Source organism: Tachyglossus aculeatus, chromosome 4 (assembly GCF_015852505.1).
Source record: "Tachyglossus aculeatus isolate mTacAcu1 chromosome 4, mTacAcu1.pri, whole genome shotgun sequence".
NCBI lineage: Eukaryota > Metazoa > Chordata > Mammalia > Monotremata > Tachyglossidae > Tachyglossus > Tachyglossus aculeatus.
Genome location: NC_052069.1, coordinates 84,356,537 through 84,381,616, shown reverse-complemented (window position 1 = coordinate 84,381,616; position 25,080 = coordinate 84,356,537). Strand labels below are relative to the sequence as shown.

Sequence of the window (25,080 nt, the reverse complement as noted above, 5' to 3'; positions counted from 1 at the left end):
CATCTGTTCTTGTTCCATCCACAAGAAGGTGTTTCACAGAATTTGAAGTTAGGTTCTCATCACTACTGCAGAACTCATATGGCGAGTCATGGCATATGATATCAATAGTCACTATCCATGATAAAGAACACATTATAATACTTTTAATACAAAGCCAAAATATGAAATTAATTTTAGTTTCTTAGAAAGAGAACATTAACATGGATGTTAAGATTATTCCTTTTGGCCATGGTGATCATTTTTTCCATGACAGGAAGAAGCTCATATTGCAGCATTCGTTTATTTTAATGTTACAAGCATATTTTTGTAATGTAACTTAGAATATGGACATTAAATTGTACAGCTCCCAACCTCACTCATCATTTTGGTACAACACATTTAAATGATGATTTTATTTTTAAGCATAAAGCATAATGTACGCCAAACAAATATCAGGATGAATATCCTAACCAACCTTGAAAATGCTAAAACATTGTCTCTATTTTCCTTCTTCATGCCTTTTTTGGGGGGAAAAAAATAATGAAAGCACAGCAGAATCAGTTAACAAATGTTGCAGGAGTCTAATAATTCCAAAAATCTGCAGTGCATACTTTCTCTTCCCAGAATGAGCCTTTGTTCTAAAATGGAGAAAATTAGGCTTTGTCATTGTCAACAGTTGTCTTTCAAAGAATGGATAGTTGAGTGATTTGAAAGGAAACCAGAAAACCCCCAGCCATGGCAGGAGTAGGTTTGCAGTAGTTTTTCCTTGCAGTAGTTTTTCCCCCTTTAAATAACTATTTGACCTCCTCGTTTCTGAGCAGAGGCATTTTTTAAAGCAGTTGCCCAAGCACCGTTGCCCAGGTGGGAAACATACTTGCCATTTTCAGGATCAGACTATGTTTCTTCCTTCACAAGCTATTTTACTGACAACTTCATTTTTTTGAATTGCTGTTTGCAATCCAGAGTCCTAAGAAACTCTTAGTTTCATTCCAAAAGTCTGAGGACTTTTTCTGTAAGAAGACCATTTTTCTAAGTCAATTTTTCACATGTTCCTGTACAGCCATCTAAAATCCTTCTTGCCCGTGGATTTTGTAGCAGAAGTGCAGAATCATTTTCCTGAATTTTGTGTGTGGTCTTAAAACCTTACACTGAGTATGTTACTTTCACATCTAAAGTGCTTGCTTTTTTTTATAATTATCATGGCATTTAAGTTAGATTTTTAAACTTCACTTGGCATTTTCTTTTCTATTACAGGGTAATTTCCTTAAAATGTGCATGGTCGTGGTATATACACAGTACTAAAAGTTAAACATTTTTCCCTATCATCATTCTGTTTATAAAAACTGTAAAGTATACATTGCTTTATTGCCTGTGCATTGTTTTAAATCTGCCTGGCCCCTCTGCATCCTCTGTTGTTTTAATTATAGGTTACAAAAATGTCTAGTAGTAATTTGTTTGTTTACTATACTTTGCATTAGTAAAACATTGTCATAGTTATGAGGAACTTTATCATTTCTAGGGACTCAATTATTTTCTTTGGGCTTTGATTACAAGAGCATGGAATTCTATGATTAATATTCATAAAATAAACAGTTTTGATGAATGAATTTGTAAAATTATAATGTAAAAATGTCTCATAGTTGTTAGCAAAGATGCCTTCTCATTGAATGTCTTTTGGAGGATTGTATTCAAAATGCGAGTTGGCAAAGTGACAAACAAATATCTTCTTAAAAAAGCAGAATCTTCATGGGGAAAATAGAAGCAGACTACTTTTTAACCCAACTTGTGCATTTTATCACAGTTTTTCACAAAACAGCCAAAATTGGTTTCAATCTTTTTATTTTTTAAAGTGGTATTTGTTAAGCGCTTACTGTGTTTATGCCGAGAGCCAGATTAATCCTGAAGTCATGCAGCAGCAGCTGCTCTGGGACTGCTAATCGGGTGGGTTGCCTTGGCCATGTCAGGGAGAGCTGCTCACCAAAACGGCTTTTTCTTCCACATTCCCCGCTCTAAGGCAAGTTGCCGCTCAGAGCTTGGTGGGAGATGGGTGTGCTGCCACTTGTGTATTTTTGTACATATTTATTATTCCGTTTATTTTATTAATGATGTGTATCGATCTATAATTCTGCTTATCTATCTTGGTGCCATTGACGCCTTTCTACTTGTTTTGTTTTGTTGTCTGTCTTCCCCTTCTAGACTGTGAGCCCGCTGTTGGGTAGGGACCGTCTCTGTCTGTTGCCAAATTGTACTTCCCAAGCACTTAGTACAGTGCTCTGCACCCAGTAAGCGCTCAGTAAATACAACTGAATGAATGAATGTCAGGCACTGTACTAAACACTGAGGTAGAGCCAAGCAAACCAGGTTGGGTACAGTCCATGGCCCACATGGGGCTCAGGGTCTGAATCCCCATTTTCTAGATGAGATAACTGAGGCAAAGAGAAGTGAAGTGACTTACCCAAGGTCACACAGCACACAAGAGCACGTTTTGACTCCGGGGCCCTTGCCCTATCCACTAGGCCATGCTGAATTCGCACGTTGTCTCTTCTCCGTTCCCTCTCCTTTGCTTTCCCCTGCAAGATGCTAGAGGGCAATGCCCACGTAGCCCTGCCCAAGCAGCAGAGTTGAGGAGGAATGGGGGCATGTGTAGGACTGGCACTAAGTATGGTGGGGTGTATAGCCTCCTTAGCCTGAGCCCTGGGCTGTGCTTTTAAACGCCTCACTCCCACACCCACCACTGACGCCTCCTCATTTGGTTTTCACTCCTGATTGAATCCTTTTCTCACTTTGGGAGTAGAGGTCCCAGGTTCTAGTTACTAATAAGCCTCTGTTTCTTGTTCAAGTCTTGAGCATAATGCCCTGCACACAGCAGTCAGCAGGATGAGGTGAGAAACCACAAAAGGAAGAGAAGGGAGAGTGAAGTCCAGCCCTCCAGACAGGATTTTGGGGTAATTAAGTAACCTCGAAAAACTCCCAGCTACTAAGCCAGTAAGCAGATCAAAGCCTCCTTCCAAAAAAAAAAAAAAACCCTTATTCTCCCAAACCCAGCCACTACCATGATTCAAAGACAACCAGCCTTGAAAAATGTAGGGCCCTGCAGGCTTATAGACTGGGAGCCCACTGTTGGATAGGGACTGTCTCTATATGTTGCCAACTTGTACTTCCCAAGCGCTTAGTACAGTGCTCTGCACACAGTAAGCGCTCAATAAATACAATTGATTGATTGATTGAAGGACAGAAAAAGACCTGGAGAAGGAAAAACCCAGAGTGAGAGACTGTAAGCTCCTCTCTAGACTGTGAGCTCCTTGCGGATGGGGACTGTGTCTGTCATATTGTTATAGTGTACTCTCCCAGGTGCTTAGTACAGTGTTTTGCACACTGTTAGCAACTCATCGCATTCATTCAGTTGATTTATTGAGCGCTTACTGTGTGCAGAACACTGTACTAAACGCTTGGGAAGTACCAGTCGGCAACATACAGAGACGGTCCCTAACTGAGGGGGGACACAGTAGGGAAAACCAGAGACACAAAGGAACTACTCTAATCACAAAAGGAAGAGATATGAGCCCGTTGTTGGGTAGGCACCATTTCTACATGTTGCCGATTTGTACTTCCCAAGCACTTAGTACAGTGCTGTGTAGATAGTAAGTGCTCAATAAATACAATTGAATGAGTGAATGAAAGGGATGGGAGAGTGAGGACAGAAAAAGATCAGGAGAAGGAAAAACCCAGAGCGAGAGAATGTTAGCTCGCCTCTAGACTTTGAGCTCGTTGTGGGCAGGGATTGTCAGTCTTCTAGACTGTGAGCCCACTGTTGGGTAAGGACCATCTCTATATGTTGCCAACTTGTACTTCCTAAGCGCTTAGTACAGTGCTCCACACACAGTAAGCACTCAATAAATACGATTGAATGAATGAATGTTCATTACTGTATTGTACTTTTCCAAGCGCTTAGTACAGTACTGTGCATACAGTAAGCGCTTAATAAATATGACTGAATGAATTTCATATTCTCCCTAGCCCTTTGTTCAGTCCTCTGCACACAGTAAGCACTCGGTAAATACCACTTATTGATTGAAAAGGGGAGGGAAGATGGAAAGTATCCATATGCAGTACATAAAGCCACATATCAATCAATCAATCAATCGTATTTATTGAGCACTTACTGTGTGCAGAACACTGTACTAAGCGCTTGGGAAGTACAAGTTGGCAACATATAGAGACAGTCCCTACCCAACAGTGGGATCCAGTCTAGAATGCCACAGTCACATATGCCACCTAGTCACTGTCACTCAGTCACTTGCTGACTGAGTCAAGTCCTGTGCTAAGCACAAGGTTATTAGGTAGGATGCAGTCCCTGTCCCTCATGGGGCTCACAGTCCAGTAGGAGGGAGGACAGATATTTAATCCCCATTTTACAGATGAGGAAAGCCGAGGCACAGAGAAGTATAGGTGACTGGCCCAAGGTCACACAGAAGACATGAGGCAGTGTCAGGATTAGAACTGGGATTAGAGAAGCAGCATGGCCTAATGGATAGAGCACAGGTCCTGGGAGTCAGAAGGTCATGGGTTCTAATCCTGCTTCCCCCACTTATCTGCTGTCACTTCACTAGTCACTTCACTTCTCTGGGCCTTGGTTACCTCATCAGTAAAATGGGGATTAGACTGTGAGTCCCATGTAGGACAGGGACTATGTCCAACCAAATTTGCTTGTATCTACTCCAGTGCTTAGAACGGTGCCAGGCACATAGTAAGCACTTAACAAATACCATAATTAATTAACTGGGATTTCCAGGCCATTTTTTTTTATTCCATCGTATTTATTGATCACTTACAGAGAAGGAGCATGGCTTAGTGGATAGAGCCACTCTTTCCACTGAGCCACGCCACTTTTTTGCTGTGTGATTTTGGGCAATTCACTTAGCTTCTCTGGGCCTCAGTTCCCTCATCTGTACAAAGGGGATTAAGAGTATGAGCCCCATGTGGGACAGAGGCTGTGTCCAACCTGATTAATTTGTTTCTACCCAGCACTTAGAACAGTGCTTGGCACATAGTAAGTGCTTAGCAAGTACCATAATTATTATTACTATTATTACTGTGTGCAGAACCCTGTACTAAGCACTTGGGAGAATATAATAAAACAATAAACAGACACATTCCATGTCCACAATGAGCTTACAGTCTCGAGAGTAGGGAGACAGATTTTAATATAAATAAATAACAGATATTGCAGTGAGGCGGTGTGGGGAGAGATTTCCGGCTTGATTTAATTTCATTTTTCTGGTTGTGACAGAAACTCCCTTCTCCAGCCTAGGAAACCATCCTTGTTCAGTGATAGCTTCTACTTGCTGCTGCCATTATCTACTGACTGAGGAGTCCTACCCTATACCTTCACTCCTGAACGCCGGGCTCTTAATAGATTCTGCTTTGTGTCTGTTACAGACTTCTGGTCACCTTGTATGACAGGGCCAGGTATAGAGTGGATTCTTTGCATATTTCCAGGGTTCCTGGGTTGAACTCAGGCAGTCAGTCAGTCATATTTATTGAGCCCTTACTCTGTTCAGCTCTCTTCCTCCATTCAAGGCCCTATTGAGAGCTCACCTCCTCCAGGAGGCCTTCCCAGACTGAGCCCCCTCCTTCCTTTCCCCCTCCTCCCCTTCCCCACCCCCCAGCCTTACCTCCTTCCCCTCCCCACAGCACCTGTATATATGTATATGTGTTTGTATGTATTTATTACTCTATTTATTTATTTATTTTATTCATACATATTTATTCTATTTATTTTATTTTGTTAATATGTTTTGTTTTGTTCTCTGTCTCCCCCTTCTAGGCTGTGAGCCCACTGTTGGGTAGGGACCATCTCTATATGTTGCCAACTTGTACTTCCCAAGTGCTTAGTACAGTGCTCTGCACACAGTAAGCGCTTAATAAATATGATTGAATGAATGAATGCAGAACACTGTACTAAGTACCTGGGAGAGTACAGTATAACAGACATATTCCCTGCCTACAGTAAATTTACAATCTAGAGCCAGAACTAGAACTCGAGGGCTGTGGCTGTAAAGCATGAATCTGTTCTTGTCTGTGTCAGAAAAACCCACTAGGGAGCTTTTAGCATCAGAAATGGTGCTTGCCTTTTACAGGTACAAATCAAATTGATTTTCCTCCTGAAAGTCCTCTCAAAATATTTGCCCACCTCATGCAGACCCTCCTATTGTTGGCAGATGGAGGTGATTTTTTAATGTTTTAAAGCTCTGTTTCTCAAGAACAGTGAGTCTTCCATCCATTATCAGGAAGCAAAAAGGAATGTGCTCTGCATACAGTAAGTGCTCAATAAATACGATTGAATGAATGAGTGAGTGAGTGAGTGATTGAAGGAATAGGATTGCAGAGAAGGGGAATACAGGAAAGATAAGATTCCTAAAATCTTGAAGCAAGAAGGAACCTTTAAGAGGTCATCTTGTCCAATCCCCTGCCTTCAAGCAATTAAAGGAGTAAACTCTACCAGAAAGATGATTGTGTGTTCTTTTCTTAAAAACTCAGATATGGATTTACTGTTTATTTCCTGAAATCCAGAACTTCACTGTGGGAGAGACTAAACCAAAGTAGCTAATTTTGTGACTAAACAAAAGTAGATTGCAGTATAAACTGATTTAAACCCTTAACCCTAATGACAACAAAAAATTCAAACTCTCTGGCTGACTACGAGTCTTTTTTCTTTTGAGTGTTCTCCTTTTTAAGGAACCTAAATTTTACTTAACAAATGCCATCATTTTACCAGCAATATTATCAACTACTTCAATGCTGAGTGGTGTTTACTAGTAGATATTTGACAAATGAAGTTTTCCTTCCTTTTTTGCCAAATGGCATCTATGAGTATTTATTTAATGCCACTTTCCATATAACTTCCCTCGGGGCTCTGTCCTCTAGTGATTAAGGTACTGTGCCATAGTCTGTATATTCTTATTTGTTTTATTATTATTTTAGTATCATTATTATAATTATTAGTACAGTGCTCTGTACACAGTAAGTGATCATTAAATACAATTGAATGAATGGATAGTACCCTCTCAGGATGGCACCTGGAGAGTTTCCAGTACTCTACCAGTCTCGACTACGAGAGGGAGAGTCAAGCAGCGGCATACCCATTCCATTCCTAGCTTGGCCAATGGCTAGTGAGTGGAAGGCCATCGGCTACAAGTCAAAACTTACCTGTGCTGGCCAACAGCAGCATAGGAGAGAGTTGAGGGCAGAGAGTTGAGATTCAAATTTCCTGCGCGGAAGGAGGCCGTGGTCAACCACTTCCGTATTTTGACCAAGAAAACTCTATGGATCCACTTCCAGAACAATGGCAGATGGAGGTGGGGCGTCTGGGAGAGATGTGTCCGTGGAGTTACTATGGATCGGAGATGACTTAACAGCATAAGACAAGACAAATGAGACCTCTCCCAGCACGGTCACCTCCTGCTTGCACAAGACATTATAATTATTACTAGTGTTTTTGTTAAGCACTTTGTTTCAACCACTGTTATAAGCACTGGGGTAGATGCAAGTTAATCAGGTTGGACACAGTTCCTATCCCACTTAGGGCTCACAGTAATTCCTCCAAACTGGTGACATACACATCATTCACATGAATGTTCATAAGGAAATTGCCACTAGACCGTGTGTTCTGCCCAGCAGCAACAGAAAATGTGAGAGAACACTTAGTCTTATTGTAGTTACATCTCGGAAGCCTTCAGAAATCATGCTCACACAATGATCAGTTTAGCTAGATCAGGTAATTTGACAATGGCCATTCATCATCATCATCATCATCATCATCAATCGTATTTATTGAGCGCTTACTATGTGCAGAGCACTGTACTAAGCGCTTGGGAAGTACAAATTGGCAACATATAGAGACAGTCCCTACCCAACAGTGGGCTCACAGTCTAAAAGGGGGAGACAGAGAACAAAACCAAACATACTAACAAAATAAAATAAATGGAATAGATATGTACAAGTAAAATAAATAAATAAATAAATAGAGTAATAAATATGTACAAACATATACGTATATACAGGTGCTGTGGGGAAGGGAAGGAGGTAAGATGTGGGGGATGGAGAGGGGGACGAGGGGGAGAGGAAGGAAGGGGCTCAGTCTGGGAAGGCCTCCTGGAGGAGGTGAGCTCTCAGCAGGGCCTTGAAGGGAGGAAGAGAGCTAGCTTGGCGGATGTGTGGAGGGAGGGCATTCCAGGCCCAGGGGATGACGTGGGCCGGGGGTCGATGGCGGGACAGGCGAGAACGAGGTACAGTGAGGAGATTAGCAGCAGAGGAGCGGAGGGTGTGGGCTGGGCTGTAGAAGGAGAGAAGGGAGGTGAGGTAGGAGGGGGCGAGGTGATGGACAGCCTTGATGCCCAGGGTGAGGAGTTTCTGCCTGATGCGCAGATTGATTGGTAATACATTCCTAACCTGTAATGCTTAGTACAGTGCTCTGCACACAGTAAGTGCTCAGTAAATGCGATTGAATGAATGAATGAATTAATTAATTAATAAACATTATTAAAGTCACTATAAACTTATTGTTTCAAACATTTCAGCTGGTAAAGCCATCAAGAGGGGCTTATATAAATTTAGAATTGATTTGTGATGTTTATAACTTTCTTGCATAGACATATAAACTAACCTTGAGATAAATGATTTTTGCAATTAGAATGTTGAAAGTAAATGGCAAACAAGGATTTGAAATATACACCATCCTTGATTGTTCTGAGCTTTTACAGTTGACTGACAAACCTAAGTTTTGGGTTTTTTTGGTGGGGAGGCGGGGACGGTGGCTCTATAGTAGTGTCCTTCAGGAAATTTATGTTTTTTCTAAAAAAACTTGGGTCCCAGTGGTACTTAGGGAATGATCCAAAAATAACTTTTATCTTAATTTCCATTTCTAGTAATTGTCTAATGGAAGATAGGTGGAGGAAAGTAAGAATAAAGCTTTTCAGAGCAATTATAGTAAAGTCCAGATATAACCTGGGTTTTAGGAACAGAGTTTTCCTCAGTCTATCCTCTCTTCCAACCCTTCCCCTACAGTTGATCTTAACAGCAGTATAAAGTAATTTATAGGGCAAAGAGTAAGTTGGGGGGCCATTTTTCACCCTGCCATAATAGCTAGGGGGAGGTTCCTCGACCCTTCCTCAGGGTGAAAAATAGAGTCCAGACAACCTCTGCATCACCAGCTGCTCTCAGAGAAAGGGACTGTAGGGAAGGAGGGGTGCCTGGGTCCCATTTCTCACCCTGGGAGGGCAGGTGGGATACCCTCTCATCTGACAATACTTCTTGGATTACAATCCGGGAAGTAGCTGAATCTGCAGAACTACAGAGAATAAGATGACTGTTCGCAGATTTTTAAAATTTAGAAGAGCTTATTGTGGCTGATGTTAAAATGGTTATTGTGGGGGGTATTTAGCATTTCCACTGAAAGGCGTAATCAGCTTGATTCCCTTTTTCATTCCCAGAACATGTATCTGAATTTCCAAAGAAAGAAGAGTGTTTTTTCACCATATGAAGTCATAATTCTTGGTCTACATGATAAATTGGAGTAGGAGACATAGGAAATTCCTTCAAACAATAGCATTTATTGAGCTCCTAGTTGTGCAGAGTAATGAGTAATCTATCAAGCACTTGAAAGAATAGATTTAGTAGACATGATCCCTGTCCTCCAGGACTTTACAGTTTAACCGGGGAGACAGGTACTTAAATTCCAGGGAGGAGGACGGGATAGAGTGGGCAGCTGGAAGCTGGCTACTTATCCCATAGAAAGTGAGGTTAGCGTGTTCTCATCTCCACCTTTGCCTCTACCAGGGCTGGATTAATGCAGGGGCCACCTGGCTTGAAGTTTAGAGCCCAAAGATTACAATTTCTCCCTTTATTCATCCCCCTATCCCAGCTCCACTGCACTTATGTAAATATTTGTAATTTATGAACTTATATTCATTCAATTGTATTTATTAATGTCTGTCTCTGAGTCTAGACTGTATGCTCATTGTGAGCAGAGAATGTGTCTATTTATCGTTATATTGTACCCTCCCAAGTGCTTAATACAGTGCTGTGCACACAGTAAGTGCTCAATTAATGCAATTGAATGAATGAATAATAGTGTGCCTGAATACCCCATAGTGTAGCTCCCAGCTGCGAAAGCTAAAATAATGCCCATACTCACATCGATAGTTGCTCTCATAAATGATCAGGTGAAGCACGCTTTCCTTCTTCAGGCAGTCCATCGCCTGCTCCAGAACACGCCCTCTCTTTCCCGCAGCTCTTGTCTGTCGCTAGGTCAGTCCCGGCAGGCAAATAGCCCAAGCTTGAGTGGGAGGATGGTGGGGCTGGGTGATGAGCAGTCGGCAGTTTAGGCCAGTGAGAAGGAAAGGGGATGGCATCTTTGGGTGAGAAGGCAATGGACCCTATAGGCTGGCTGCTTCTGCCCACCCTGAGAAATGAGCAGATTCAGTTGACTCTGCCAGTAAAAGTTCTCTGATCACTGAGGGGGACTATAAGTTTGCTGAATATCTTCTTCCAAGTAGAAAGTGACACTACTGTTTTTATTACTGGAATTTGGGAATTCTAATTTTGGGACCCGGCCACGCATCTCGCTGAACAGCTTCTTGGTATTTTTTTGTTCTTCCACAGTCCATCTTTTAATCTGGGAATAAAATGGGAATTTGCTTTCAAGTCAAGGATCTTATAGATGCTCACCTAACCCATCTGGCAGACTATTTGCTGCTTCTATTGACCTGGACTTGAATCTAGTCTTGAGAAGCAGTGTGGCCTTGGATAGAGCATCGGCCTGAAAGTCCCAGGACCTGGATTCTAATCCCACCTCTGCCAATTATCTGCTGCTTGATCGTGGGAAAATCAAAAACTTCTCTGTGCCTCATCTACCTCCTCTGTAAAATGGGGATTGAGACTCTGAACTTCATGTTTAGCATAGACTGTGTCCAAACCTGATTTGCTCAATTCTACCCCAGTGCTCATGTTGGGTATAGACTGTGTCCAACCTGATTTGCTCGATTCTACTCCAGTGCCTGGTACGCAGTAAACATTTAATGAGTACTATTTAAAAAAAAAAAAGGAAAGACATGAAGATTTTAGTACATAGGTATTTCCCCAGGGGCAGGATGGAATTAGATACTAGCATGCAGAAGACACAGAACAGAGAGCCACCACCATCCCGCAGCGTGGCTCTGTGGAAAGAGCCCGGGCTTGGGAGTCAGCGGTCATGGGTCTAATCCTGACTGTGCCACTTGTCAGCTGTGTGACTGTGGGCAAGTCACTTCACTTCTCTGAGCCTTAGTTACCTCATCTGTAAAATGGGGATGGAGACTGTGAGCCCCACGTGGGACAACCTGGTCACTTGTATCCATCCCAGCACTTAGAACAGTGCTTTGCACATAGTAAGCGCTTAACAAATACCATCATTATTATAATTATCCCACACATGCATTTTCTCTCTCTCTCTCTCTCTCTCCACCTCTCTGTCTCCCTCTCTTCTCTCTTTCTCCCGCTCTTCTCTCTGACTCCGGCATCTTTCCCATTCTTAAAAGATTCTGAGAGGCCGTTCCTGCCCAGGAAATCAGCCCCTTCATTTTCAGTCCCTTTAGTACCATTGCCAACAAGAAGTTCATCTGATCTGAGAGACAACGCAGGTCAACATTGTTTCTCGCCATTGGATGTTCACGATGATGCTGATCAAACTACTTCTACTTCAGGAGCTGGATGTGTCTTCTGAAGTAGCAGCAGGTGTCACAGCCTTATAGAAGCCTGGACATTCCCACAGTCTTGTGGGATCTCCAACGTGCTAGGGAGCTTAGGGCCCCATTGTCGCCGCACTCTGTCTTGGAGTCTTCCAGAGGCTACTTTGGCCATTTTTATTCTGTTTTTTTACTTTTTAAGGGTCTTTGTTAAGTACTTACTATGTGCCAGGCACTGTAATAAGCACTGGAATCTTGTCTTATGCCTTTGAGTCATCTCCGACCCATAGAGACGCCATGAACACATCTCTCCCAGTACACAATAGTTCTGCAATCATTCTGGAAGTTTATCCCTAGAGTTTTCTTGGTAAAAATCTGGAAGTGGCTTACCATTGCCTCCTTCCACCCAGTCAACTTGTCTCCACCCTTGACTCCATCCCATGCTGCTGCTGGCCAGCACAGGTGAGTTTTGACTTGTCGCAGATTGCCTTCCGCTCGCTAGCCACTGGCCAAGCTGGGAATAGAATGGATATGCCCCTGCTTGACTCTCCCTCCCATAGTCGAGACTGGCCGAGTACTGGAAACTCTCCAGGTGCGACCCTGAGAGGGGAAGCACCGGGGTAGATACAAGCTAATCAGGGTGGACACAGTCTCTGTCCCACATGGTGCTAGCAGTCTTAGTCCCCATTGTACAGATGCGGTAACTGAGGCACAGAGAAGTGAAGTGTCCCAAGGTCACACAGCAGACTTGTGGTAGAGTCAGAAGTAGAGCCCAGGTCCTTCTGGCTCTCAGGCCCATGCTCTATCCACTAAACCACACTGCTGCTCTGGTCCTTAATCTAAGCCTCAGTGATTTTGCTATATTGGTGGCAAAATTCAGCGACTACTTTGAGTTAGTTCTGTGTTGTCCATGGAAACAAGGTTGCCTACCAACTCTGTTGTTTTGTAGTCTCCCAAGTGCTTAGAACAGTGCTCAGTACACAGTAAGCCTCAGTACATATCATTGAGTACGGTACAACAGAGTTGGTAGACAAGTTCCTTGCCCACAGTGAGCTTAAAGTCTACAGCCTACAAAACAATCCCCATAATCATTGATTTCTTGTGCTTGTTCCTCTAAGGCTTGGTCATCTGTTCAGTCTCTCATTGCATCCTTGAACTTGGCAGCCTAGAATAGGGTGAATATGTCTGGACTTACCACACAGCAGGGCTGAACTCGGACAGTGATGGGGAAGAGGTCAAGCAGGGTTGCTTCAGCTCTGCCTCAACTAACCGTTCTGTTGTGGAGTAGCCTAAAAATCTTTATGAATTTCTCAGGGCAGCCAAATTTGCTTAACAGTTTCCAGAGCTCTGGTCTCCTGGTGGTTCAAACGCTTTGGTCAGGTCAACAAACACAGTCTGAAAGTCTCTGTACTTTTTGCTCTCTGCACTTGAACCAGAACGGTTGCCCTGCAAACGGAAACCGCTTCAAGCAGCGCGTCAGGGTACAGAGGTTGGCTGAGGTGGAAAGTTGGAAAGCGCCCCCAGATTCTCTTCACCTGAGTTGGAAGTGGATCTGGGAGGGGAACACAATGGCTCAGGAGCAAGGAGGAGGTTTGGACAGGCTCCCAAATGACACCAGTAGGCTAAACAATGTGACTGACGAAGCCCACACGAAGTCACGTGTGCCTGGGCAGCCACCTTAGGAAGGGGCCGCATGTTTTCCCTACCTCAGGGCAGCCAAATGTCTCAGCTGGCTGTGCCTGCATAGACTGATTCTGCTGTGCCAAGATTTGGTTTAAAAGCACGTTGTAATTTGCCTAGGGCACAATATGACCACACCTGGAATTCTGCATTGAGTTATCCCTCCTTCGTAGAAGGGGGCATAATAGAACTGGAGAAGGTACAGAGAAGGACAGCCAAGTTGATTAAGGGGATGGAGAAACTGTTGCCTGGAGATAGTCTGAAAAGATTAAGGCTTCATTCATGAAGGGTGAGGATGGGTTGAGAGAATAAGGGATTTTTTTTTCTGTTAAGCGTTTATTATTTGCCAGGCACTGTACTGAGCGCTGGGGTAAAATCAAGTGAGGTTGGACACAATCCGTGTCCCACATGAGGCTCACAGTTTTCATTCCCATTTTATTGATGAGGTAATTGGGGTGCAGGAAATTTATGTACTTTGCCTGAGCAGACAGGTGGCAGAACCCAGGCCATTCTGTTTCCCAGGCCCATGCTCTAACCACTAGGGAATGCTGTTTTTATGTTGATAGTCACTAACTCCCTCAAAATGAGGATATGATAGGGGCATTGTAGGGACTGGCCTATGATGGGTTACTAGGGGAAAAATTTAGGGAGGGATTTTACATTTAAATGGCATAGCTAATGTTCTTAGGTAGCCACATGAGTGGATTTTCTAGAAGGATAGCCATCATACTACTCCTCTAAGCAATTTTTGGAGCCACTGATGGAGACTGGATACTTTTCTCATTAGATCCAGAATACCATTTCTCATCTTCTTATACTATTTATTTTCCAAAATGCTACTTTACATCTACTTAATCTGTTTTAATGGCTGTCTCCCACTCTAGAATGTAATCTATTTTAATGGCTGTCTCCCACTCTAGAATGTAAGCTCCCTGTGAGCAGGGATCATGGCTTAGTGTTAAGAACACGGGCTTGGAAATCAGCGGTCGTGGGTTCTAATCCCGGCTCCGCCACTGGTCAACCGTGTGACTTTAGGCAAGTCACTTAACTTCTCTGTGCCTCAGTTGCCTCATCTGTAAAATGGGGATGAAGACTGAGCCCCCCGTGGGACAATCTGATTACCTTGCATCTAACCCAGTGTTTAGAACAGTGCTTGGCACATAGTAAGCGCTTAACAAATACCATCATTATTATTACAACTTGTTGTCTCCCAAGCACTTAGTACAGAGCTCTGCACACAGTAAGTGTTCATTAGATTCCATTGATTGATTAATTGAAGAGGAGGATCCTAAAACTATAATGTTGTTCAGGACATTCGGACCTTTGGACTTTCACAATAAGGTGAAATTAGAAGGTCTTACTATTTTCAAGATAAAATAATGTAAATTTGGTTCATTTACTACAACATTTAAGAAGGAAAATGAAGGTTTAAGACTTCATTTGGACTTCTATGTTATGTTCTTTCACGGTCGTCTATATGTGCATTTCTATAAACTTCACTGCTAAGCAAAACCACTTCTAAACTCTAACCTAGTTATGTGAAGCACACTCTAGTGCCAAGTGCTTGCCTGTTCTATAAATACATGCGGTTTCTATGTAAACCCACCTGTAATGTATTATGTATAAAACATAATCTCCAAAAATCTCTCTGATCCTGCACATAGTCAGTGAGTTATTGAATTTCTATGGAATACAAGTGTTTGGCAATCTTGTGGAAGGAAAAAGTAAAAATGCATTCGTGATATAGGTTGGAGTATTATAATCACTAAGAAATGATTATAGGCTACCATAGTTTATTGGGTGACAGTGCACCGTATAATAATAATAATAATAATAATATGCTTAGAACAGTGCTTTGCACATAGTAAGCACTTAACAAATGCCATTATTATTATGATTATATTTTATGTAATAATAATAATAATGATGGCATTTATTAAGCTTAGAACAGTGCTTTGCACATAGTAAGCGCTTAACAAATGCCATCATTATTATTGTTATTATATATTATATAATTATAATAATAATGATGATGGTATTTGTTAAGTGCTTACTATGTGCAAAGCACTGTTCTAAGCGCTGGGGAGGTTGCAAGGCAATCAGGTTGTCCCACGGGGGGCTCACAGTCTTAATCCCCATTTTCCAGATGAGGTAACTGAGGCACAGAGATGTTAAGTGACTAGCCCAAAGTCATACAGCTGACAATTGGCGGAGCCGGGATTTGAACCCATGACCTCTGACTCCAAAGCCCGGGCTCTTTCCACTGAGCCACTAAATGGTGATGTGCTCTGATATTTCATAAAATGCCCAAAAGGATTATACGAGTGAGGCAGTTTTATTTTCTTTATTATTTAAAAAATCATCCATGAGCATAGAAAATGTTTCTTTCCTCATGTAATCATTAAAGCAGGTGTAGAATTTACAGAATGTGAAATACTGTACAATTGCCTCTGGAATTGGCAATATACTGTATGAGTTATCTTAACCGTCTTTGAAGAGTTTTTTTAATTTTTTTTTTTTCAAGAATTCCATAAAATTACTCTCCAGAGAAAAACCGATAAGGGCCGTGGCACATTTTTCTACAATTTGCCACAGGGAAGTATCTGTTTGCAGACAACTCGGGGAAATGAACGGAAATTGGAAGACGGAATAAGACTTTATAAATCACTTTAAACTTTCTACAACTGAACGTCCTAGCCATCTTTGTGTAGTAAGCCTCCTTTAAGAGTAAAGGCGTGGTGGAAGCAACCACTTAGCAGGATAGGTTACAATGGGCTAATTCAAAACACGTGATTTAAAAGCATTTTCACATGTAGTTGTATACAGTAAGCCTCGCTCTTTCTAATCATGCACACTTCTATCATTCTGCTATTTTAAGGAACAATTTGATTCTTAGAGAACAATAACTTCTGTTTCTTTTCTCTTAAAAAAAATTATAAGTAAACCAAAGTCATTCTGAGAAGCAGTGTGGCCTAATGGAAAGAGCAAGGGTCTAGGAGTTAGAGGACCCGGGTTCTAATCCCGCCTCTGCCATTTACCTGTAAAATGGGAATTTAATCCCACTTCTCCCTCCTCCTTAGATGGTGAGCTCCATGTGGGACAGAGATCATGTCTAATGAACTGTATCTACCCCAGTGCTTAGTATAGTGCCTGGCACATGGTAAATCTTAACAATACCATCATTATTATTATTATTATTATTGTCATTACCCCTGACTTTGAGAGAGACTTCTTTTAAATGATGATTTTATACCTCAGATTTAAGATAATGCAAGCTAGAAGCCCAAAGATATGTACTAGAATATTGGTACTATATCCACAAACGAATAAAACCTTTGTCTCCTCAGAAAAATTATGAAATCTTCTCCTCTGGATGGTTTTGCTTCTAAGTATTTGAACTGTAGCTATGAAAAAGAACAAGTGCTTGGCAGAGGTTTGCATTTGAATGGCATCTTCTGAAAACAGCTTGTAAACTTGATGCTGAATATAAAAAAAGGGAAGGTCCTCATAATAGAATTTGCATTTCCTTAACCATATATCTACCCACACCACAGTTTCTCCCTGTCAGTGGAATTTCCCAGTCTGAGTTATTCCAAATTAGGATATGGTCACTCTTGAAGAACAAAATGCACATCATAGTTGAGATCTCAAAGTCAACCAAAAACAGAAATGTATAGAAACTTGGAAAGCGGGGACAAATTAATTATTGTGCTTTCAATAATGAAATGTATTGCTGTGCCTCCAGTATAAAGTGAATTCCCAGAGGAGAGAAAAATGGCTTTATATAGATTTCTAAAAGAAATTGATTTATGCTAGGAGTTTTTTTTTACCATGGGATGTCTAAGGGAATGGCGTACTAACACCTTCATAAATTTAACTGTGGTGTATGTAAAGTGTGTACTATGTGCCAAGCACTGTACTAAGCGCTGGGGTGGATACAAATAAATTGGGTTGGACACAGTCCCTGTCCCACACGGGGCCCACAGTCTCAATTCCCATTTTACAGAAGGGATAAGTGAGGCACAGAGAAGTGACGTGACCTGCAACTGTTCCAGCCAAGCTCCAACTGCCAGCAAACAGAAAGCAAGATGGGAAGGTGGAACAGAAAGGTGTGCCATCATCATCATCATCATCATCATCATCAATCGTATTTATTGAGCGCTTACTGTGTGCAGAGCACTGTACTAAGCGCTTGGGAAGTACAAGTTGGCAACATATAGAGACGGTCCCTACCCAATAGTGGGCATTGCCAGCAACTGACTGACTAGCCAGGACAACCGTCTTTCTAGCTCTGTATTGCTGTATGGGGCTGGGGTGATTGAGAGATGACCGTGCCACTGAAATTCGGCTCCTTGGTCTCTACTTCCTACCTAACTCTGACCAGGCTTGGCGAAGTTTCCTTAGCTGAGGTTTCCCTGTCTCAAAGCTGTGACTGCTATCTTGCCACGGAAGCTAGGAGGGACTGTGTGGCTTCTCCCTCTAACAGTAATCCCATGGGGAAAGGAGAGAAGAGGGAATCGTCATTCCAGCTGCCCATCCTCACGGAAGGTGTCCCCAGAAAGAGTTTCAGCAGGTCTGAACTGGAGAAAGAAGAAGGAAGGAGGGAGAACAAACTCTGGCAAAGAGATGTGCAGGGTGGAAGGAAAAGAAAACAGGGGTCAGAAGGAAAAACAGATCCAAAAAGATGATGACGAAAGAATGCTAGGAAATATCGAGGAGAGCGAGATACAAAGAAGGAGGTAGGAAATGAGAGAGGGAGAGACAGAGATTAGAATAGCAAAAAGCAAGTCAGGTAAGGAGGCTGAGAAGAAAGTGCGTGACCCAGAAAATCAAAGAGTAATGGATGCAAGAATGGTGAGCAACTCTGTGCTTCAGGAGAGCGAAAGGGTGGGTTTTTCTGAATTTCAGCAGTGAAGTCTCAGTGTGGTTTAATGCGGTATCCTGGACCCCCAGAGTAAAACTTCCACTCATTCATGGTGCTTGCTCATGCTTCTCTCTTACTTTCTTTTCTTTCCATTCTTCTCCACCGTCCCATATTCACAAATACCTAACTACATTTGCATTATTAATAATCATTGTCTTGTCTAAGTGATTGCTACCTGCCAAAGTTTGGGTTGATACAAGATTATATGACAAGACACCACCCCTGTTAGAGCACGTGCCTGGATCATGGGTTCTAATCCTGACTCTGCCACTTGTCTGCTGTGTGACCTTGGACAAGTCACTTTGCTTCTCTGGGCCTCAGTTCACTCATCTGTAAAATGGGGATTGAGACTGTGAGCCCCATGTGGGACAGGGACTTGTGTCTAACCTGATTTTCTTGTAAACATCCCAGCACTTAGTACAGTGCCTGACATATAGTAAATGCTTAACAAGTACCATCATCATCATGGGGTTCACCGTCTAGAAGGGAGACAAGGTACATAATCCCCATTTTACAGATGATCAATCAGTGGTATTTACTGAGCACTTACTATGTGCAGAGCAGTTTAACAGAGTTGGTAGACACATTCCCTGCCCACAAGGACCTTAAAGGGAGGAAACTGAGGCACAGAGAAGTTGAGTGACTTGCCTAGGGTCATGCAGCAGGCGCATGGTGGAGTTAGGATTTAAACTTGGGTCCTCTGACTCCCAGGCTTGGGCCCTTCTGACTAGGCTGTGCTGGTTTTCAAGGTTTCACATAGTTAAGATTGATCAAAGGAAAATCAAGGGATTTTCCTTGAAAATGAAATTCAAATGAAATTTCAAATGAAATTCAAATGAAATTCAAATTCAAATGAAAAGGAATGAAATTCTTTTCATTTGAAAAGAAACCCGTGCCTGCACAAAAGATACGGTGAGCAAAGATTCTCCTGGACTGTCAAAACCTTAGGCTTCCAGTCGAAGTGGGAGGGAGAACAGTTATTGACTTCCCACTTTACTGATGAGGAAATTGAGGCACAGAGAAATTCAGTGACCTTCCCAAGGCCACATAGCAGACAGGTGACAGAGCTGGGATTAGAAACCAGGTTCTAAAATCTGCAGTTTCCTCTCCATCCAAACTGCTACCACACTGATCCAAGCACTTATCCTATCCCACCATGACTACTGCACTTAGTCAGTAGTCAGCGCTTAGTATAATGCTTTGCATATAGTAAGAACTTAATAAATGCCACATTATTATTATTACTGCATCTGCCTTCTCACTGACCTTCCAGCCTCCTGTCTCTCCCCACCGCAGTCCATATCTTACTCTGCTCCTGGGTCATTTTTCTAAAAATACTGTGCAGTCCCTCTCTCCTCATTTCTCAAGAACCTCCAGTAATTGCCCACCCACCTCTGCATCCAATGGAAATTCCTTACCATTGGCTTTAAAACACTCAGTCAGCTTGCCTCCTTCTTCCTTACCTCACAGATCTGCTACTATAGCTCAGCTTGCACATTTTGCTCCTCCAAATCCAGCTTACTGTGCCCCACTCTCATCTAACTGCCAAACCCTTTCCCACGTCCTAATGAATTATAAATTATTTAATTTATATTAATGTCTTCCTCTCCCTATGGCCCATAAACTTGCATCTGCCAAGTCTGTTGGATCGTACCCTTCCAAGCACTTAGTACAGCTCTCAATAAATACCACTGATGATGAGGTCCTCAGTTGTTAATAATAGTAAGTATGGTATTAAACGTTTACTATGTGCCAAGCGCTGTACTAAGTGCTGGGGTAGATACAAGATAATCAGGTTGGATGTAATCCCTGTCCCACTTGGGACTCACAGTCTCAATTCCCATTTTACAGACGAGGGAACTGAGGTCCAGAGAAGTGAAGTGACTTGCCCAAGGTCACACAGCAGACAAGTGGTGGAGCCGGGATTAGAACCCATGACTTTCTGATTCCCAGGCCCGGGCTCTATCCACTACGCCATGCTGCTTCCCACTATGGACAGGCCTGGGAATCAGAGAATCTGGGTTCTAATCCCAGTTCTGCCAGTTGCTTGCTGTGTGATCTTGGGCAATTCACTTAACTTCTCTGTGCCTCAGTTTCCTCAACTGTAAAATGAAGATTAAATACCTGTTCTCCCTTCTACTTAGATTGTGAACCCCATGCGGGACAAAGACTGTGTCCGATATAATTAACATGTACCTACCTCAGCACTTAAACCAGTGTTCGGCACATAGTAAACGCTTAATGCGCACCAAAATTGTTGTTGCTGTTCTCTGTAAAATCGGAATTAAACCTGCAAACCTTATGTGCAACATGGACTTGTCTAACCTGATTAGTTTGTATCTACCCCAGGAGTAGAGTGTCTGGCACATAGTAAGTGCTTATCAAATTCCATTTAAAAAAAAAACAAAACAAGCAGAAACCCACCCTAAGTGGCTGAGGCCTTCTTTCAAAATTTTCAGGTATAATTTTCCAGAAAGTGTACAATACTCTGAGCATGGTCTAAAATGGTAATGGTCTCCCTGGTAAACTCATATTTGACTGTGAGCCCACTGTTGGGTAGGGACTGTCTCTATATGTTGCCAACTTGTACTTCCCAAGCGCTTAGCACAGTGCTGTGCACACAGTAAGCGCTCAATAAATACGATTGATTGATTGATTGATTTGGAGAAAAGAAAGCATAGTTGTAAAGTCCAAAAGGAAGTCATGAATTAGCAAGAGCAGGGTTCAGAGATGGGAACTGAAGTATCCTAATTATTACATCCTTGTGTCCAGTGCATTGGAAAATGTAAGGTAGAAAAAGGTCGCACATCTGGGTTCCCAGAAATTTGGGTTTCTCATCAGGTGTTCAGAGGGACATTGTCACTGGTAGCTGCTCCTGCTGCCGCACAAGCAAATCTTCCTGGTCAGGAGACTCCAGAGAGGGTGATAGCAGTCTCCAACTTTTCCAATTCCAGCTCCGCAAAGCAGGATTGGCTCTTCCATGGTAGTCACGATGGTCCCACTGGAATTGAGAGAGCGGGCATGTTGGGGCTGTTGTGCTGTGTGCTGGCGAATAACTGGGGCCAGAAAATATTTTTCTTTTTCTTGCCTACTCCCCACCCAGAAGATGCTCAGGATAAGCCACTACAAAAAGTAGCCACCCCAGAAGGCTAGGTGAGAGAGACGAAACCCATCGGGCAGTATAGAAAGTAGATCGCTGAAGACGAGGCTTATATGTCTTTTTGAAAATGTCCCCGATTTTCTGGCTTGTTTGACATTTTGGAGAACTCAATTGAGCTGTAAGGGAATAGATTTTTCTTCTTTACAATGAGTTCCTGAGTTATGCCTATTCAGCAGTGAGTAGTAAATGGTTCAACATGAGCTGTTTCTTATGTAAACATACAAAAGGCCTGACCCAGACTAAATCAATTTAAAAAGAAAAACATTAAAGCGATGTTTCCTGTTACATACTCACAGTCTTCTTTGGTTGCTTATGGTCAGATTATTGACCAACCCTTGCAGGCTTTAGTTTATCCTCCTGCTCCACCTGCTAAACAGTTCAAATGGTATGATGGGGAAGTTTTCGGAAGGGCAAAGCAATTACAATTATAAGTCCTACATTTCAGCTTGTAAAGCAGCTTTTTGTATTAAGGGCAGGGAAGTCATGGCATCTTGGCTTACCCGCTTTCCTGATTTGAATTGCTAGAAGGTTTTCAAGGCCACAAAAAGAAGGAGGGAGCAAAGTTCAGAGAACTCAGAAGTATGTATATTGAGACAGGAAAATCTGACTCTTTGTTTCGTTAGGAAACATTTCTGGCCCTTTCAGGAAAGGCATTAATAGTAGATATGTTAATGAAATGAGTTATATTTCACTTTTTAAAAAAATCAACAGACGTTGCTAATTGTTGAATCCAGATTTCTTCCTCAAGAGGTTAGTTTCCAAGTGAAATGCTGCCAGTAAACATATAGTCTTCCATTTTCTTTCAGATTAAAGCTGTGTTACTATTATAACCTATTATGCAATTAAGCCATGCTAGTCTTCTTGAATCTAATATGCAAGATTCCTGGGAATTAATTTAGAGCACTGCGATATTCCCAAAAGCCTGTCTTTAACGTATAATCCGTTCAGTTGTATTTATTGAGTGCTTACTGTGTGCAGATTACTTTACTAAATGCTTCTGAGAGTACAATATAGCAATCAACAGACACATTCCCTTCCTGTGTCTTTGACTAATATTTAAAGAAGTACAGGATGGTTTCCAACAGTTGGTAATCAATCAATCAATCAGTGGTATTTTTAGATTGCCTACTTTGTACAGAGCACTGTACTAAGCACTTGGGGAGAGTAAAACACAAGAGTAGGTCTAGATGATTCTTGCCCACAAGGAGCTTACGGGTAGAAGTAGTATCAGAGAAATTGCTCTCATTCTGAATCTTTGCCATAGAATATCCTTCTAGCTACATAAAAAAGGGCCAAACATAGCAGAATAAAGAACATCTTTTGATTGGGAGTATTTAATCTATTTAGTGAAAATGTGTAGTAAGGTCCCACATTTCCTCCTGCCTTCAGGACATCTCTACTTGGATGTCCCGCCGACACATCAAATTTAATATGTCCAAAACATAACTCTACTTTTTCCCACCCAAATCCTGCCCTCCCTGAGATTCTTCCTTCACCTTACACCACACCACTATGCTTGTCTCACAAGCCCATAGCCTTACCATTATCCTTGACTCAACTTTCTCATTCAGTCCACATATTCAGTCAATAACAAAATCCTGTCAGTTCTACCTTGACAACATTGTTAAAATCTGCCCTTTTCTGTCCATCAAAATGCATCCACCCTGATCTAAGCATTTATCGTATCCCTCCTTAAATACTGCGTCAGCCTCCTCACTGCCTTCCCTGCCTCCTGTCTCTCCCCACTCCTGTCCATATTTTACTCCTCTGCTGAGATCAGTTTCATATAATATGTTTAGCGTATAACTCATCACTCCTCAGAAACCTCTGATTGTTACCCATTCACCTCCACATCAAACAGAAACTCATGACCTTAGTGCAGTTCTCTGCACAGAGCAAGCACTCAGTAAACAAATACGATTGAATAAATGACCATTGGCTCTTCCAAACCTCTTTGTATACTTCTTCATATCATCATTCAGGATTTTGTTTCTCCTTGGCTGAAGGATAAACACTATTTCAACACAAAATCTTCGCAGGACTCACAAGATGTTAAAAAGATGCTAGAGAGAACTGGAAAAGTGACTCTGCATGATGAAACCTCTCGCTTCTGAAGCTGCAAAAAAAAAGCAATCTACTCTGGCCCAGTAAACAATAATAATAATAATAATAATTGTGACATTTAAGGCTTACTATGTGTAAGGCACTGTACTAAGCACTGGGGTAGATACAGGGTAATTGGGTTGGACAAAATCCCTGTCCCACATAGGGCTCACAGTCTTAATCCTCATTTTCCAGATGAGGTAACTGAGCCCCAGAGAAGTGAAGCAACTTGCCCAAGGTCACACAGCAGACATGTGGCTGAGCTGGGATTAGAGCTCAGGCCTTTCTAACTCCCAGGCCTGTGCTCTATCCATTAAGTCATGCCACTTGTCCAGTTAAAGGAGTATCTCAAGATTCACTGGCCAAAGTGATCCTGTTGACCAGCTCCTTCATTGGAGTGTTCTAGATTGTTGTTAGAACAGATGAATTGACAGTTATTTGCTGAACTGATGCATTGGCATATGTTAAAAGGATTGATTGCATTTATTTGTTGAATCAATTGTATTGATTGTCTGCACATGATAATCGCTCAGTAAATGCAACTGATTGATTGAGCACTTAATTGGGTGCGGAGCACTGTACTAAGCGCTTGGGAGAGTATAGTCTTAGTGTTGGTAGACATGTTCCCTGCCAAAGATGAGCTTAAAGTTTAGAGGATTATTAAAGGCATCATTATAAATGCACCCATCTCATTCATGTGGTCATAAAGATGCATTATTAGCAGTTGGATTCTCACCCCTCCCCAGCCCCACAGCACTAGCATACAACTCCTTAGACTCTTTCTTCCCCTTGATTTAAATTAGTCATATTTACTCTGTGCAGAACACTGTCCTAAGCACTTGGGGGAGTAATAATAATAATAATAATGGCATTTATTAAGTGATTACTATGTGCAAAGCACTGTTCTAAGCGCTGGGGAGGTTACAAGGTGATCAGGTTGTCCCACGTGGGGCTCACAGTCTTAACCCTCATTTTACAGATGAGGTAACTGAGGCACAGAGAAGTTAAGTGACTTGCCCAAAGAGTACAATACAAAAGATTTGGTAGACATGTTACCTGCCCGCAAGGAGTTTATGTAAGTTATTTTAATGCTTGTCACCCACACTAGATTGTCAATTCTCTGATAGCAGGGATCAGATCTAACAGTTCTACTGTAATCTCCCAAGGGCTTATTACAGTGCTGTGCACATAGCAAGTGCTCAATAAATACCATTGCTTTAAGGCACTTAGCCAACTCTCCCCCTCTTACCCACCCTCACTAATCTCCTGCTACGTGAATCTCCTCTCTCCCGACCCCTTGCCCACATCCTCCCTCTGGCCTGGAACTCCCTCGCCTCTCATATCCAACAGACCACCATCCTCCCCACCTTCAAAGCTCTGTTAAAATCACATCTCCAAGAAGCCTTCCCTGACTTTTCACCCTCTCTCCCACGTCACTTCTGGCCTGGAACTCCCTCCCTTAATAATAATAATAATAATGATGGTATTTGTTAAGCGCTAACTATATGCAA

The 25,080-nt window shown here is 42.2% G+C and overlaps 1 protein-coding gene and 2 non-coding genes across 4 annotated transcripts in view; 2 read left to right on the top strand and 1 right to left on the bottom strand.

Annotated features, from left to right (window-relative positions):
• The window catches only part of VPS13B (vacuolar protein sorting 13 homolog B), a 1,018,523-nt gene that overhangs the window by 603,686 nt on the left and 389,757 nt on the right, over window positions 1-25,080 (top strand). The gene's annotated exons all lie outside the window — the stretch shown is intronic.
• Window positions 7,041-7,178, top strand: LOC119927758. Its single transcript, XR_005450731.1, has one exon. It is a non-coding gene; the product is annotated as a small nucleolar RNA SNORA7 (small nucleolar RNA).
• Window positions 12,175-12,312, bottom strand: LOC119928019. The gene has a single exon (XR_005450980.1). It is a non-coding gene; the product is annotated as a small nucleolar RNA SNORA7 (small nucleolar RNA).